Source organism: Heterodontus francisci, chromosome 12 (genome assembly GCF_036365525.1).
Source record: "Heterodontus francisci isolate sHetFra1 chromosome 12, sHetFra1.hap1, whole genome shotgun sequence".
NCBI classification, from domain to species: domain Eukaryota; kingdom Metazoa; phylum Chordata; class Chondrichthyes; order Heterodontiformes; family Heterodontidae; genus Heterodontus; species Heterodontus francisci.
The window spans coordinates 22034794-22052793 of NC_090382.1; the positions used below are offsets into that span (position 1 = coordinate 22034794).

The 18000-nt window shown below is 46.0% G+C and overlaps 1 protein-coding gene across 4 annotated transcripts in view; it reads left to right on the forward strand.

The window, feature by feature from the left end:
• LOC137375776 (serine/threonine-protein phosphatase 2A 55 kDa regulatory subunit B beta isoform) overlaps positions 1 to 18000 on the forward strand; it is a 613213-nt gene that overhangs the window by 502925 nt on the left and 92288 nt on the right. The gene's annotated exons all lie outside the window — the stretch shown is intronic.

Genomic DNA, 18000 nt, shown 5'->3' on the forward strand with positions numbered 1-18000 from the left:
ATGAGCTCTTATCTTGTGTAGTAACCGTATATATTATCAAATGCCTTTTGGCAAGCAAGTACACTGCATCTACTGACTCCCCGTCATCCACCCTGCTTGTTACATCCTCAAAGAACTCGAACAAATTTGATTAACACGATTTCCCTTTCACAAGACCATGGTGACTCTGCCTGATTGTATTGTGATTTTCTAGATGTCCTTCTCCTATCTCTTTAATAATGGATTCTAGTATTTTCCCAATGACAGATATTAGGCTAAGTGGCCTATAGTTTCCAGCTTTCTGTCTCCCTCCTTTCTTGAACAGAAGTGGTACATTTGCAGTTTTCCAATCCACTGGAACTTCTCTAGAATCTGGGGAATTTTGGAAGATTACAACCAATGCATCCACTATTTGCCCAGCCACTTCCTTTAAGACCCTCGGATGCAGGCCATCAGGTCCAGGGGCTTGTCAGCCTTTAGTCCAATTAGTATTTCCGTTACTTTTTCTCTAATTATAGTCATTGTTTAAATTTCCTCCTCCCTTTTGCCTCCTGATTTTCTACTATTCTTGGGATGCTTTTTGTGTCTTCTGCTGTGAAGATGGATACGAGATACTTGTTCAAAGCAGCTGCCATTTCCTCGTTTCCCATTATTAATCCCGCAGTTTCACCCACTGAGACCAATGCTCACTTTAGATACTCTTTTTCTTTTATACATATTTGTATATATAATTTACTGACTGTTTTTATATTTCTTGCTAGTTTTCTCTCATGCTCCAATCTCTCCCTCTATTGTTTTTTAGTCATCCTTTGCTGGTTTCTGAAATGTTCCCAATCTTCTGGCCTGCTACTAATCTTTGCAGCATTGTGTGCCTTTTCTGTCAATTTGATACCACCCTTAACTTCCTTAGTTAACCACAGGTGGTGTATCCTTCGGGTAGAGTCTTTCGTCCTCACTGGAATATATCGCTGTTGAGAGTTCTGAACTATCTCCATAAATGTCTGCCACTGCTTCTCTACTGTCTTACCTTTTAACCTATTTTCCTTAACCTATTTTCCCAGTCCACTTTAGCCAAAACTGTCTTCGTATCCTTGTAATTGCCAATATTTAAGTTTAAGACACTAGTTATGGACCCACATTTTTCACCCTCAAACTGAGTGTGAAATTCCATCATGTTAAGATCACTCTTGCCTAGATGATCCTTTGCTATGAGGTCTTTAATTAATCCTGTTTCAATACACATTACCACGTCCAAAATAGCTTGGTCCTGGTATGCTTTAGAACGTATTGTTTTCAGAAACTGTCCTGAATATACTCGATGGACTCATCCTCCAGGCTACCTTTGCCACTTTGATTTGTCTACTCAATGTGAAGATTAAAATCACCCACGATTATTGCCGTACCTTTGCAAGCCCCCAATATTTCTTGATGTATACTCCGTCCTACTGTTAGGGAGCCTATATACTACTCCAACCAGTGACTTCTTTCCTTTGCTATTTCTTATCTCCACCCAAACGGATTCAATATCTTGATCTTCTGAGCCAAGATCATTTCCTACTACTGTACTGATCTCATCCTTTATTAACAGAGCTATCCTACTTCCTTTTCCTTACCTCCTGTCCTTCCGAAATGTTAAATACCCTTGAATATTCAGGTCCCAGCCTTGGTCAGCTTGTAACCATGTCTCTGTAATGACAATCATATACTCATACTCATTTATTTCTATTTGTACCATCAATTCATCCATCTTGTTATGAATGCTGCGAGCATTCAGAATAGACAACCTTTAATTCTATCTTCTTACCATTTTTCCCTGCGCTGACCTTATTTGCTGGTGCACTCTTATATTTGTACACTCTGTCCCCTCTTGTCATACTCCGGTTCTCATAACCTGTATCATTACCTTGCACTGTTTCCTTGTCCATTCTCTAACTTTCCAAACCTCCCTTCACGTGAACCCTCCCCCACACTATTTAGTTTAAAAGACCTCTCTACAGCCCTTGTTATGCAATTCGCCAGGACACTGGTCTCAGTGCAGTTCAGCTGAAGGCCATCCCAATGGTACAGCTCCCTCTTTCCGCAGTACTGGTGCAGGACCCCATGAATCGAAATCCAGATCTCCCAATCTTTGAGCCGTGCATTCAACACTCTAGTCTTATTTACCTTATGTAAATTTGCTTGTGGCTCAAGTAATAATCCAGAGATTATTATCTTTGTGGTCTGCTTTTTAATTTAGCCCCTAGCTGCTCATACTCCCTCAGCAGAACCTTTCCTAATCCTACCTATGTCCTTGGTACCCACATGGACCACGACAACTGGATCCTTCCCCTCCCATTCCAAGTTCCTCTCCAGCCCCGAGAAGATGTCCTTAACCTTGGCACCGGGCAGGCAACACAGTCTTCAGGACTCACGCTCTCGCCTGCAAGAACCGTATCTATCCCTCCGTCCCACCTCCCCACACTTGAATGGCCCTTTGCACCACGGTATTGTGGTCAGTTTGCTCATTCTCCCTGCAGCCTCAACTCTCATCCACACAAGCTGTTGGACAAGTGCAAGGGCTGAGGCTCCTCCAGCACTACCTTCTGGATCCCCATGCCTGCCTCTTTTGCAGTCCCACTCTCCTGTCCCGGACCACAGACCAAATCAGAAGCACCTAGCCTAAGTGGTGTGACTGCCTCCTTGAGCAAAGTGTCCAGATAACTTGCCCCTTCCCTGATGCATCGCAGTGTCTGGAGCTCGGACTCCAGCTCATCAACAATGAGTCAAACTTACTCAAGCTGCAGAAACTTGATGCAGATGTGGCTGCTGTGGATCACACAGCCCCCACATGCTACAGCTGCAACACATCACCTGCCCTGCTATCTTTACTGTGCTTTATTTGACAAAATAGATTTAGAAATGTCACTCAACAATTATCTATAGCTATATCAATTGGTTTAACTAGTTAAGCTATAAATTTATTGCAATACTTATATCTCCCCAGTACCAGTTAAACTACTGCCCCCTGTTTAGAGAGAGAAAAAAATTAAAATGCAACCACTCACCTGTCTGCTCAACTAATTAATGCTTCTGGGCTTCAGCTCTCACATCTCGCTGCTGATCCCTTTCTCAGACCACTCCTTTTTTGTAAAAGCTCAGAACAGCACCTCCTCCCTCACTGCGCTGAATTCCCACACTTAACAAATTTCCAAGCTAACACTCTGTCTCGAGCTGCACCGTCACAAGCTGCTACCTTCGTCCCTGCTTATTTCAAATGCACCCGTGGCCAGCCTCCCACTTCCATAAACTTGGGGTTATCTAAAACTCTCCTGTCAGTGTCTTAACTTGCACCAAGTCCTATTCGCCCATTACCCCTATGCTCGCTGATCTACATTGGCTCTGGATTAAGCCATACCCCGATTTTAAAGTTTTGATCCTTGTTTTCAAATCCCTCCATGGCCTTGTCCCTCCTCTACCTCTGTAATCTCCTCCAGCCCTACAACCCTACAGCTCCTCCAATCCTGGCCTCTTGAGCATCCCCAATTTTAATCGCCCTCACATTGGTGGCCGTGCATTCAGCTGTGTGGGCCCTTCGCTCTGGAATTCCCTCCCTAAACCCCTCCACCTTTCTCTCCTCCTTTTAAGATGGTCCTTAAAACCTACCTCTTTGATCAAATTGTTGCTGACCTGGCCTAATGTCGTCTTATGTGGCTCAGTGTCAAACTTTATTTGATAATGCTCCTGTGAAATGATTTGGGACATTTTATTACATTAAAGGTGCTGTATAAATATATGTGGTTGTCATGTGCCTTACATTGCAACAAGTCAAAAAATACTGATTGCTGTAAAGGACTTTGGAACATCCTGAGATTGTGAAAGATATTCTAGAAATGCAAGTTCTTTACTTGTTTTATAGCCAGTCCCTAACAGTTGACCTAGATTGGCCTAGTTCACCTGACTGTAGATTTAGGGCTGAATTTTACTGGGCCCCTGACATTGGGGGTTGTGGTGGGTGGGGGGCCCGGAAAATACCAGCGGGAGAGGCCCGCGATGGGCCTCGACGTCGGGAAGGATCCACCCCATATTACCAGCAGCGGTGAGAGATCATGGTGGCGGCATCACAATTTAAATATGTTAATACATTCAAATTAATGAGTTAATCACTTACCTGCTGCCAGCAGCCGTCCCGCTGCGATATTCCGGTTGGTTGCTGGAACTCCCGCGCCTTCGGATCTCTGTTTGGAGATCCGAGGCAGAATGCTGTTTGGCAGGGGGGGAGCAGGTAAGTTTTCAGGGCAGCGGGGGAGAGCGGGAGAAACTAATGCAATTGGTGGAGGGGATGGTGAGAAGGGGTTGAAGGTAAAAGGTTATAAACTTTGGGGGGTGGGGGGGAAGGTCGGGATCACGAGGTAAGTTTTTTTGGGGGGAGAGGGCCATTAATAAAGTGTTTAGTCATTGGGAGGGTGGGATCGGGGATTGAAACTTTTAATAAATTTTTCATTTTAATTTTATAACTCCTGCAACTTTAAAAATTTAAATTAAACTGAAGGGTAGGAAGCCCTTTAAAAATGGCGTCGTTGCCAGGGACAGAGTGCCTACCCCTTCCACATCATCGGGGTGGGTGGTCCGTCACAGCCATTTAAATGAGCCACCGTGCTAAATATTGCAGAGGCTTCATGGAGCAAACCTTGCGCATGTGCCCTGCCGTTTTTGAAGCTCGCCGACGAGATTGGGGGAAAGCTGGAAAAATTCAGCCCTTGGTGTTGGACTGAGTCACACAGATCAAGCAGGTGCCCAGTTTGATATTTGGACATGTGCTGAGTTAGTGGATTTTTTTCCAGGCCTGCAGTACTGATGTTCAGATTGGCCCAAGCCTCCCAGTTGAGAGTGGCGATAAAATCGGCCAGCGTCCCCAGCCTAATTTACTGATCAGTCATCGCTGCCTTGAAGTAGCATACATATGTCAGATAGAACAGGTCTGGGCTCAGCTATGAAGACCCTACAGTCAGATATCCAGCCAATATTCACCACCTAGGTTAGCTTCCTGATGCGCTGTCAGGTAGAAAACATGTCACTTGGAAAGGAATGTTGGGTGAGGTGTGAAATGGGCTTCGATTCACTCCTACCCGTGAATGAAAGTGGAAATACCTCCCCAATAATGGATCATTTGGTAGAGGCAACAGAGAACTGCCATGGCTTTCACAGAATTAAATCCCTGTATGAGCCAGCGCCTTTAGAAAAGGAGGAAAGGATATTTGGAGGGTAAATATAATGCCTTCTGGGGAAATGACCACCCTTATCTAAGACTTATCACGGAATGCTTGCATGGTGTAAAGATGTGATGTAAAATACAAAGGGTATCTATAGAGTGTTAACAATCCTCCTCTTCCTCTCTCCACCACTCTTCTGAACTTGATTACTGTGTACAGAGCCTTTTCTGAGATTACAAGTTCTACCAGAACTGATTGTTTATACTTACTGGGAAAGGTTGAACAGGCTGGTACTCTTTTCTCTAGAAAAGAGAAGGCTAAGGAGTGATCTGATTAGGATTTGTTAGGGTAGCTGTAGAGATTTTTCCACTTGGGGAGGTCAAAGCTAGGGGTCATAAATATGATAGTCAGCAGTCAATCCAATAGGAAATTCAGGAGAAACTTCTTTACCCAGAGAATGATTAGAATGACGAACTTGCTACCACAGAGACTAGTTGAGGTGAAAAGCATAAGTACATTTAAGGGACAGCTGGATAAACACATGAAGGAGAAAGGAATAGAAGGATACACTGCTAGGGTTAGAAAGAAAGAAAAGACTTTCATCTCTAGCGCCTTTCAGGATGTCTAAAGCACTTTACAGCCAACGAAGAACATTTTGAAATAAACAGAATTCTGGAAATATTCAGCAGGTCAGGCAGCATCTGTGGAGAGAGAAACAGAGTTAACAGGAATTTTATGCTCTTCCCGCGCGGTGGGTTTGGAGGTGGGAGAGCATGTAATCGGGTGGGATGGTGGATGGTGGTGGGTATGTCTGGTACTGCACGGGGCATGGCAAGAAAAACTGCAGCTTGCTTGCCGGCTCCAGGGTTGGGGGGGGTGGGTGGGGGTGGTGGTGGGCAGGGTCCCTCATTAAAAAGGCTCTTAGTGCCTGAACAAGGGTTCCGACATCGGGAAGAGGGGGGGGGGGTGTGGCTTATGAGAGCCACACCCCTGCCTTTGCTGCCGGCTCCAGCCCACACCCACCTTCCCCACAACCCCCACCCTGCAAGATCCCTCCCACCTGGCCTACCTGTGGCTTGGGTCCAGTGCCACTCCTAGGCCTCAGGTGGGTGCTCCACCTGCAGCACAGCCTCTGATTGGTCAGCAGCTCTGAGAGTGGGACCTCCGTCACCGGGATTCCTGATCCTGTGGAAGGCCCACTATTGTCCAGTTAAGTGCCTAATTGGAACTTGATTCAGTGGGCCTCCCACAGAAGGGGCGACGCGGAGTCCTTACCAATGCTTTTGTCAGAGTTCGAGATCCCGTCATAGAATTACACAGCACAGAAACAGGCCGTTCGGTCCATCGTGTCTGTGCCGGCCATCAAGCACCTAACTATTCTAATCGCATTTTTCAGCACTTGGCCCGTACCCTTGTATGCTATGGCATTTCAAGCACTCATCTAAATACTTCTTAAATGTTGTGAGGATTCCTGCCTCTACCAGCTCTTCAGGCAGTATGTTCCAGATTCCAACCACCCTCTAAGTGAAAAAATGTTTCCTCAAATCCCCTCTAAACCTCCTGCCCCTTCCCTTAAATCCATGTCCCCTGGTTATTGACACCTCCGCTAAGGGAAAACGTTTCTTCCTATCTAACCTATCAGTGCCCCTCAGAATTTTGCATACCTCAATCATGTCCCCCCTCAGCCTTCTCTGCTCTAAGGAAAACAACCCTAGCCTTCCCAGTCTCTCTTCATAGCTGAAATCCTCCAGTCCAGGCAACATCCTGGTGAATCTCCTCTGCACCCTCTCCAGTGCAATCACATTCTTCCTATAGTGTGGTGACCAGAACTGTACACAGTACTCCAGCTGTGGCCTAACTAGCATTTTATGCAGCTCCATCAAAACCTCCCTGCTCTTATATTCTATGCCTCGGCTAATAAAGACAAGTATCCCATATGCCTTCCTAACTACCTTATCTACCTGTGCTGCTGCCGTCAGTGATCTATGGACAAGTACACCAAGGTCCCTCTGACCCTCTGTACTTCCTAAGGTCCCACCATCCATTGTATATTCCCTTGCCTTGTTCATCCTCCCAAAATGCATCACCTCACACTTCTCAGGATTAAATTCCATTTGCCACTGCTCCGCCCATCTTACCAGCTCATCTATATCATCCTGTAACCTAAGGCTTTCCTCCTCACTATTTACGACACCACCAATTTGCGTGTCATCTGTGAACTTATTGATCATACCTCCTATATTCACATCTAAATCATCAATGTGCACTACAAACAGCAAGAGTCACAGCACCAATCCTTGTGGTACACCACTGGTCACAGGCTTCCACTCGCAAAAACAATCCTCGACCATCACCCTCTGCTTCCTGCTACTAAGTCAATTTTGGATCCACTTTGCCAAATTGCCCTGGATCCCATGGGCTCTTACCTTCTTAACCAATCTCCCATGCGAGGTCTTATCAAAAGCCTTACCAAAGTCCATGTAGACTATGTCAACTGCTTTACCCTCATCTGTGCATCTAGTCACCGCCTTGAAAAATTCAATCAAGTTAGTTAGACACGATCTCCCCCTGGCAAAGCCATGCTGACTATCCCTGATTAATCCCTGCCTCTCCAAGTGGAGATTAATCCTGTCCCTCAGAATGTTTTCCAATAGTTTCCCTACCACTGATGTTAGACTCACCGGCCTGTAATTTATCCCTGCTACCCTACTTGAAACATTCACTGTCCTCCATTCCTCTGGTACCTCCTGTGGCCAGAGAGGATTTGAAAATTTGTTTCAGAGCCCCTGCAATCTCCTCCCTTGCCTCACATAACGGCCTGGGATACTTCTCATCTGGGCCTGGGATTTATCCACTTTTAAGTCCACTAAAACAGCTAATATTTCCTCCCTTTCAATGCTAATATGTTCAAGTATATCCCAATCCCCCTCCCTGATCTCTACACCTACATTGTCCTTCTCCATAGTGAATACCAATGAAAGGTAATCATTTAAAACCTCACCTATGTCCTCCGGCTCCACCCACAGATTGCCATTTTGGTCCTCAATGGGCCCTACTCTTACCCTGGTTATCCTCTTGCCCTTAATATACATATAAAATGCCTTAGTATTTTCCTTTATCTTGCCCGCCAGTGTTTTTTTGTGTCCCCTCTTCACTCTCCTAATTACTTTTTTAAGTACCCCCCTACACTTTCTATACTCCTCTCGGGCCTCTAGATGGATCATCAACTCGGCACTTCTGGCTGAAGATAGTTACAAATGCTTTAGCCTTATCTTACGCACTGATGTGCTGGGCTCCCCCATCATTGAGGATGGGGATATTTATTGAGCTACCTCCTCCAGTTAGTTGTTTAATTGTCCACCACCATGCACGGCTGGATGTGGCAGGACTGTAGAGCTTAGATCTGATCCGTTGGTTGTGGGATCGCTTGGCTCTGTCTATCACATGCTGCTTACATTGATTGGCATGCAAGTAGTCCTGTGTTGCAGCTTCACGCAGTTGACAGCTCATTTTGAAGTATGCCTGGTGCTGTTCCTGGCATGCCCTCCTGCACTCTTCATTGAACCAGTGTTGGTCGCCTGGCTTGATGGTAATGGTAGAGTGGGGGATATGCTGAGCCATGAGGTTACAGTTGTGCTCGAGTATAATTCTGATGGTCCACAGCGCCTCATGGTTGCCCAGTTTTACATTGCTTTATCTGTTCGAAATTATCACATTTAGCATGGTGATAGTGCATTTGATCTGCACAGGGACTGTGCACTGATCACTCCTATCAATACTGTCATGGACAGATGCATCTGTAGCAGGCAGATTGACAGGTACGTCAATCTTTCCCTCACCACCTGCCGCAGACGCAGTCTAGCAGCTATGTTCTCTAGGACTCTGCCAGATCCGTCAGTAGTGGTGCTACCGAGCCACTCTTGGTGATGGACATTGAAGCCCCCACCCAGAGTACATTCTGTGCCCTTGCCACCCCGTCGTCAGGATAAAATCCCGGCCAACATTTCGGGTCAATATCCTTTCATCTGGAATCTTAATTCTGTTCTTTGTCCAACGATGCTGCCTGGTCTGCTGAGCATTTTCAACATTTCTGTTTTTATTTTAAATTTCCAGCATCTGGAGTATTTTGCTTTTGTTGAATTATATTTTGAACTGTTGTGATGTAGGATACCCGCCAGCAATGCAATAATGACTAGATTTTTAATGGTGTTGATTGAGGGATAAATATTGACCAGAATACTGAGGATAGCTCCCCTGTTCCTCTTCGAAATAGTACCATGGGATCTTTATATCCACCCAAAAAGGTAGATAGGCCCTTGGTTTAACATCCCATCCAAGAAACATACCTCTGACAGAGCAGCATTCACTCAGTACTGCACTGCAATATTAACCTGGATGAAGCAGGATGGAAGGAGGCTCGTGTACAGCATAAACATTTGCATGGACCAATTGAACTAAATGTCCTGCTTCTGTGCTGTAATTTCTGTGAAATTATAATGATAGTATGGACCATCGCAAGTAGCAATGAAGTACTGTCTTTCTTTCAGTTCTGAGGGATGCAGGAGGATGTGTGTTGCAATGACTTAATCCTGGCTTTCGACCCTTCAAACCTGATTCCAGATCCAGCCCGTACTATCTGTTTGAAAGTCCCATTTCCTTGCTGGTCATAAGAGCCAAATATGGAATGAGTTGAGTTAGTCTAAGTCCAGTTTTCGATTCTTGCTGATTCCAAGTTGCCCCTACTATAGGTCTAACTGGCACCAAACAAAAACAGAAAATGCCACAGGTGGTGGAAATCTGAAACGAAAGCAGAAAGTGCTGGAAAAACTTAGCCACTCATTGGATCCTAGACTAGTATAGCGCAGAAGGCGGCCATTCGGGCCATTGAATCTGTGCCAGCTCTTTCGAAAAGTAATCCTGTTAGGCCCATTCCCCTGTTCTTTCCTTATCTTGCTGTGATATTTTTCTCCTTCAAGTATTTGAAAGCTATATTGGATTGGTTTGTTCCACGCTATTAGACAGTGCATTCCAAATCATAACCACTCGTTGCATAAAAACTTTCCTCATGCCGCCTCTCGTTTTCTTGTCAATCACCTTAAATTTGCGCCCCATGATTATCGACACTTCAGACAGTGGAAACAATTTCTCTCTTTATTTACTCTATCTAAACCCTTCATGATGTTAAACACCTCTACAAAATCTCCTTCTCTGCTCTAAGGAGAGGAACCCCAGCTTCTCAAGTCTGCATCTGTGGAGAGAGCAGACAAGGAAACAATTGAGCTCTGGACACTAAATGAGAAATCTTAGTGAGCACAGATAAATGACATTTAAAAAGAGCAGACGGGAAGGGGAAGAGAGACATACAGACAAGTAAAGTGCTTAAGCATGAAACAGAAGATGGCTAAATTGCAGAAGAGATATAGGCATGAAACAGTAAGAAACAGACATTAAAGAAATAAAGTACATATAAGAGATACAAAGAATGTGTGAATAGCTAAAGGGGTGGGGGATAGGCCAGTAGAAAAAGAGACATGAAAAACTGGCAGAGCAGAGAAGGCACCAGTGGCCCATGAACATGGTAGAGGGAAAATGCACGGTGAAACCAAGGCTACAGACCAACTCTCCAGCATGGTATTCTGGCAGGGGTCCTCCTCAAGTTCAAGCCCACTCAAGGGGGCGGAATTTTATGCTTTCCCCCACGGCGGGTTTGGAGGCGGGGAGAGCATTTAATCAGGTGCAATGGTGGCAGGAGGAGCCCCACCAGCTTCCCATCTCCACCCGAATTAACTCCAGGACCTCAGGAAGCCTGTGAATGGCCTTCCAGCCCTGCCACTAATTGAGGCCATTAAGTGGCAGTTAAGGGCCTCATCCCGCCTCCACTGGTATTAGCCCAGCGGCGGGCGGGTCTGTTACCGCACGGGGAGCATGCCAAGCAATCCTGTATGGTTGCTTGTGGCTCCGTGGGTGGGTGGGGTCCTCATTAAAAGGCACCTCGTGCATGATTGAGGGACCCGGCATCAGGAAGGTGGAGGACCCGCTGAGAGTCACCCCCCTGCCCTGGCTGCTGACCCTCCCTACACCAACCTCCCCCGTGACCCCGCAAAACCCCTCCCGCCCTGACTCACCTGTGGCCTAGGTCCCTCGGCGAATCATGGCTACCAGTGAGTCCAGTACTGGCAGCAGCCATTGCCTCCATAGAGGCGCTGCTCAATAAAAGAGATGCCGGTCTCTGATTGGTCAGCTGCTCTCAGTGGGCAAGGCTTCTGTTGTCGGGGTCCTTGATCCTGGGGAAGGCCCGCTGCTGTCCACTTAAGTGCATAATTTAATTGGCAGGTAATCCGGCAGGCCTTCCCCAGAGTAGGCAACACAAAGTTATTGCTGGTGCTTTTGCCGGTGGCCAAGACTCCCGTTGCCCAGATAAAGGTGTTTACCACCTCGTGAAATTAAGGACAAATTATTGACTTGGTTAGGAAATTGGCTGAGTGACTGGCGACAAAGAGTTGGGATAATGGACAGATACTGGAATGGGGCAGTAATAAACACAAAAAATGCTGGAAATACTGAGCAGGTCAGGCCGCATCTGCGGAGAGAGAAAAAGCGCCGGGGTCCACCTGCCGAGAGCAAAAAAAGGCCTCCTGCCCTGGACTTAATTGGGGTGGATATGGGAAGGTGGTGGGGTCCCCTCCACCATCATCCCACCTGATTAAATGCTCTCCCTGCCTCCAATCCCCATGTGGCGGAGGGCAAAAAAAATGTTATATTTCCCCTGTTGGGTCCCCTCAAGATGGAAGCGTGCTGTAGTTCTCCTCGCAGCCTCAGAAGCAGCCACCACTGGCTACGTGGAGAGCCAGCTCGTCGTCCATAATTGGATGGCGGCCCTGGTGGCAGTCAATTAAGAGGACACCACCGGGAAGATTGCCGCCACAGTCCCACTGGCTGTCCACTCGGGCTCAGGATCACATATGGTTCCAACATCAGGACTTACCTCCTCCTGCGAAGATCCAGGCCAGTGTTTCAGGTCAAATGACCTTTCATCAGAACTGTAATTAGCAGAATGTGACTAGAGTCACATACCCAAGTTTGCTGAAGAAACAAAGATAGCTGTCATTGTAAGCAGTGTAGATGGAAGCATAAAATTACAGAGAAATTAATAGATTAAGTGACTGGGCAAAACTGTGGCAAATGGATTTCGGTATAGGCGAGTGTTGGGTCATTCAATTCGGACCTGAAAAGGTTAGAACATTACTTTCTCAATGGTGAAAAGCTAGAAGCAGTGGAGGTCTAAAGAGATTTAGGGGTCTGGCCTTATATCGAGGACTCAAATACAAGAGGTTAGAGGTCATGCTGCAAAGCCCTAGTTAGACCACACTTGGAGTACTGTGTTCAGTTCTGGGCACCTTAGAAAGGCTATATTGGCCTTGGAGGGAGTAAAGTGTAGATTTGTAGAAGATACTTGGACTGCAAAGGTTAAATTTTATGGAAGAAGTTACACAAGCTAGGGTTATATTCCATGGAATAGGGTGATATGATCAAAGTTTTCAAGAAATGAAGGGGAACAGGTGGAGTAAATAGAGGGAGGCTATTTCCTCTAGTTGTGCGGCAGAATATAGACCGGAGGCTGGCGGGCGCGTATGTTTGAGCAGCCGGCCAACATGCTGGTTTGCTGGTACCATCCCACCCCCGGCAATTTTCTCGGAGGGAGGGTGGGGACAGAAGGACTATCTGCCCATAATTGGCAAATAGCCAATTGAAGTAGGTTAATGGCAATTAAGGCCAATTATCAGAGGCTGACTGCTTGGAGGTGGCCTCCTGGCAGCAGACTGGGGGCTAGAGTTCCAGGCATGCTTTGAGCCGCTCTCCAAAGCTGCGGCCATAGGCCACCCCATCCCCCTCCACAATGGTCACCCAGCAGCTGTGGTCATTTTTTAATTGGAAAGTTTGGAAAGCGCTGTGAAAGCGCCTCAAGGTGCAGGTGCCCTCTCGCTCTCTTTCACTCTTTTTCTCTCTCTCACCGGAAACGGCAGGCTTCATCTCCTTCCACGCCTGAGGGCCTCCGATTGGTCCTCCATCTTCAAGAGTCCACTCGCTGTCCTTAATTGGACGGCAAGCGTGCCCTCTGGCCACTAATTGGCCAATTCGAGGAAAATCACTGCTGGGTCACTTTTCCCTGCACAACTTGGGTTCGGGTCGCCCATTTGACCCTGATGTTGGGGTCCTGAACCAAAGCCTAAAATCCTTCTTGTGGAGCCTATGGCGGGGGGCGGGGGGTGGGGGGCATAGTCTAAAAATTAGAGCCAGACCTTTCAGGGGTGAAATTAGGAAACACTTCTACACACAAAGCATGGTAAACATTTCAAACTCTCTCCTGCTAATTGCAGTTGATGCAAAATCAGTTAATTTTAAATCTGAGATTAATAGATTTTTTTGTTATCCAAAGGTATTAAGGGATGTGGGGCAAAGGCAGGAACATGGAGTTAGGTCACCGATCAGCCATAATCTCATGGAATGGCGGAACAGTCTCTAGGGGCTAAATGATCTACTCTTCTCATGTTCCTATGTTTTGCCATCACAGTCAATTGCAGCTGGAACTGGACTGTGGACGCAATTAACATTAAAAAGCCCAATAGGAACATATGGAAAAGAGGGACAAGCAAAGGCCTTACTGCCCTATCCAGACACAATGCAATCCACATGTGTCATCAACTCAATCACCAGTGATGCAGTTTACTGGGAGGGCAAAAATAAACCTGAGGCCAATTTAGGAAAAAACTGTCTTCCTTTCTCTCCAACCCCTGCAGACAATCAAGCAAGCTGCAGGACACTACATAACTGATGCACTTAGCACTGTTTATCCCACCTACCTTCAATAAAATAAGATATCTGTCAGTGGATCTTGCCTAGCTCCCTTTTGAAGTATATAGAAATCAAAAATAGGGGTGATAAATATATGATAGTGACTAATAAATCTGATTGGGAATTCGGGAGAAATTTATTTACCTAGCAAGTGGTTAGAATGTGGAACTCACTTGCACATGGAGTTGTTGAGGTGAGTACATTAAAGGCGTTCTATAAATACAAGTTGTTGTTGTTAAATAGCGTAAATGCTTTTAAGGGGAAGCTAGATATGCGCATGGAGGGTGCAAGGAGTAGAAGGTTACATTGATAGGGTGAGATGAAGAGGGGTGGGAGGAGGTTCATGTGGAGCATTAACTGGTATAGGCCAGTTGGCCTGAATGACCTGTGTTTCTGTGCTGTAAATTCTGTGTAAGGTAAGACAATTCCTGTAAATTGAAATCTTTATTGAATGCTTGATGCAGTTCAAAAGTCCCACTCACAACAATGAGTTCCAGTGATGTTAGGTACTTCTAGAACAACAGGCTGTCTAAATGGGAGAAGTGTCAAACTGTGATCCAGAGAGCACAGGTGAAAAGTGAATGGCCTCGCTCCCTCTAACTCTTCCTCCACATTTAAAATCAGTTTAACGGCTCACTGTGTCTGCGTGGGAGAATGCAGAAAGACTGTTTGCATTCAGAGCTGTTGAATTCCAAATTGTGACCGTGCTGTGCGCTCTCTTCCTTTCCTTCTCCAGTCCCAGTCTGGATAACAGTATAGTGGGCAGCCCAGCACAGCTGGGAATGGGTGGCACACAGGTTCCATTGTTGGGTTCCCAATCTGGAGGTGTGGTGCTTGGGAAGTCTCGGTGTTGATAGCAGAAGGGAAAAGGGGTGACTCCTGTCTGCTTCTGTATATAGACTGGGGACAGTATTATCTGCAGTCCGGGGAGGAGGGGCACATAGGATAACCTCATATTTTTCCCCATTATATTCCATCTGCCATGTTCTTGTCCACTCACTGGGTCTGTCCAAATACTCTTGAAGCCGCTTTGCATCTTCCTCACAACACACATTCCTACCTAGTTTTGTGTCATCCGTGAACTTTGAAATACTACATTTGGTCCCCACATCCAAATCATTGATATATGTTGTGAACAGCTAGGGCCCAAACACTGATCCCTGCGGTACCCCACGAGTCATAGCCTGCCAACGTGAGAATGACCTGTTTATTCTTACTCTCTGCTTTCTGCCTGTTAACCAATCCTTAATCCATGCCAGAATATTACCACCTATCCCATGTATTTTAATTTTGCTAACCAACCTCCTGTGGGGAACTTGATCAAAAGCCTTCTGAAAATCCAAGTATATCACATCCACCGACGACCCCCCCCGCCCCCCCACCCTGATCAATTCTCTTAGTAACATTCTCAAAAAAACTCCAACAGGTTCGTCAAACATGATTTCCCATTCATAAATTCATGTTGACTATGCCCAATCAGATCATTATTATCCAAGGGTCTATTTATCACACCCTTTATAATAGATTCTAGCAGTGGCACACCACTGGATTAGAGGCCGGTGACTTGGATGTGAATGTAAGGGGCATGATTAGTAAGTTTGCAGATGACACCAAAATTGGTGGTATAGTGGACAGTGAAGAAGGTTGTCTAAGGTTACAACAGGATATAGATCAACTGGGAAAGTGGGCAAGGGATTGGCAAATGGAATTTAACGCAGACAAGTGTGAAGTGATGCATTTTGGGAAGTTAAACCAGGGCAGGACATATACAGTGAATGGCAGGGCCCTGGGGAGAGTTATTGAGCAGAGAGACCTTGGGGTGCAAGTACATAGTTCTCTGAAAGTGGCAACACAGGTAGACAGGATGGTGAAGAAAGCCTATGTCATGCTTGCCTTCATCGGCCGAGGCATTGAGTGCAAGAGTTGGGATATCATGTTACAGTTGTACATAACGTTGGTTAGGCCGCATTTGGAGTACTGTGTGCAGTTCTGGTCGCCGTACAGGAAAGATGTGATTACGCTAGAGAGGGTGCAGAAAAGATTCACAAGGATGTTGCCTGGTTTGGAGGGCTTGAGTTATAAAGAGAGATTGGATAGGCTGGGTCTGTTTTCACTGGGAGGGGTGACTAAAACTAGAGGGCATAGATTTAACGTGAGAGGGAGGAGGTTTAAAGGGGATCAAAGGGGTAAATTTTTCACACAAAGAATAGTGGGTATCTGGAATAAGCTGCCTGAGGAGGTGGTGGAGGCATCTGGACAGGTACTTGAATGAGCAAGGCATAGAGGGATATGGAATTAATGCAGGCAGGTGGGATTAGTATAGATGGGCATTATGGTCGTCATGGACGTGGTGGGCCAAAGGGCCTGTTTCTATGCTATACGACTCCATGACTCTATTTTCCCAATGACTGATGTAAGGCTAACAGGTCTGTAATTCCCAGTTTTCTCCCTCCCTACTTAAATAGTGAGGTGACATTTGTGACCTTCCAATCTGCAGGAACCGCTGCAGAATCTACAGAATTTTGGAAGATGATCACCAATGCATCCACTATTTCCATAGCTACCTCTTTCATAGATGAGCCTAGCCAGAGAGCTTCAGTGGCTTATTTGACCGTTGGATGGACCATCGTATTAGAGCACTGTCTTCCCATCTGCTCACACACTTCCAGGAGGGGTCACTGGATAATGATCAGGAGCAGAAACCTTGTGCTTTTCCCTGATCATTCCCAGGAAATCCGAAGCCACTTTTAGTATTTGAACAATGACCTGGCTGAGATCACAGATTGGGACTTCCTCGCTTGGTTTGAATCAGTATTAGAGTGGGGTGTGCATTTATCTAGTGAGCCACAGGGAGCTGAGAGGCACCTTTCGAGGCAAGGTTGACCACATTGAGATTTTAACGTAAAGTAACCAAGAAAAAGAATGAATGTCATTGGCTGGAACAAAGGCCTGCTGACTTTATTATTTGGTTTGTGAAGTCTAACTGTATCATTCCTTGGTCTTTGACTTGTAATCACTAGCTTCTTAGCTGCCAACTGTCCAACCAGAAAAGAGCCCTAGGCTCTTGTGTCACTATCAATCAGTTCACAAAACACACTAATCCCTGCCCTGGAGTTTCATTCTCTGCACCAGAAAGCAGTGGTGTCTGCGTCTAAAAAAAAAAATCGAAACTAAATTGCACAACACTGCTCTCCTACGGAGAACTAATGGTGTGTTCCTGCAAGCTTTCGAATTGGAATATTGTCAGGCAGGCATAGCAGGCTAATAAAGGGAGGAAACTGATTACAGACCCCACTGTTAATTGCGTCTGCTTATCCAAATTTAATCTCGTTTTCCCCTACCCTCCGCTGATTCATGCTGAGGTAAAATTCTTTGAGCACCAGCAGTCTAAGTGACCCTTCTTCAACTTGCAAACCTAAAGAAAGAACTTGCATTTATACAGCACCTTTCACGACCACAGGACATCCCAAAGCACTTGCAGGCAATGAAGTACTTTGGAAATATCGTCACTGTTGTAGGAAATGTAGTAGCCAATTCATGGGACACAGGAAGATCCCACAAACAGTAATGTGATCATGACTAGATAATCTGTTTTAGTGTTGTTGGTTAAATATTGGCCAGGACACCTGGAAGAACTCCCTGGCTGCTCTTCCAGTAGTGCCATGGGATCTTTTACGTCCATCTGAGAGGGCAGGCTGGGCCTCAGTTTAGTGGCTTATCCGAAAAGCAGCACGTCCGACAGTGCACTGCTCCGTCAGTACTGCACTGCAGTGTCAACCTAGATTTTGTGCCCCAGTCTCTAGAGTGGGGCCTTAACCGTCAACTTTCTGACTCAGATTTGAGAGTGCTACCAACTGTGCCACAGTGAGATAGTAAATGTCGTTAAACAAATGATTGCAGCCCAGCCCGGTCCAGTTCACACCAGCACACATTCCGGGGCGAGTCCTCTAATAGTGAGCCTGAGTGGGAATCCTGCCAG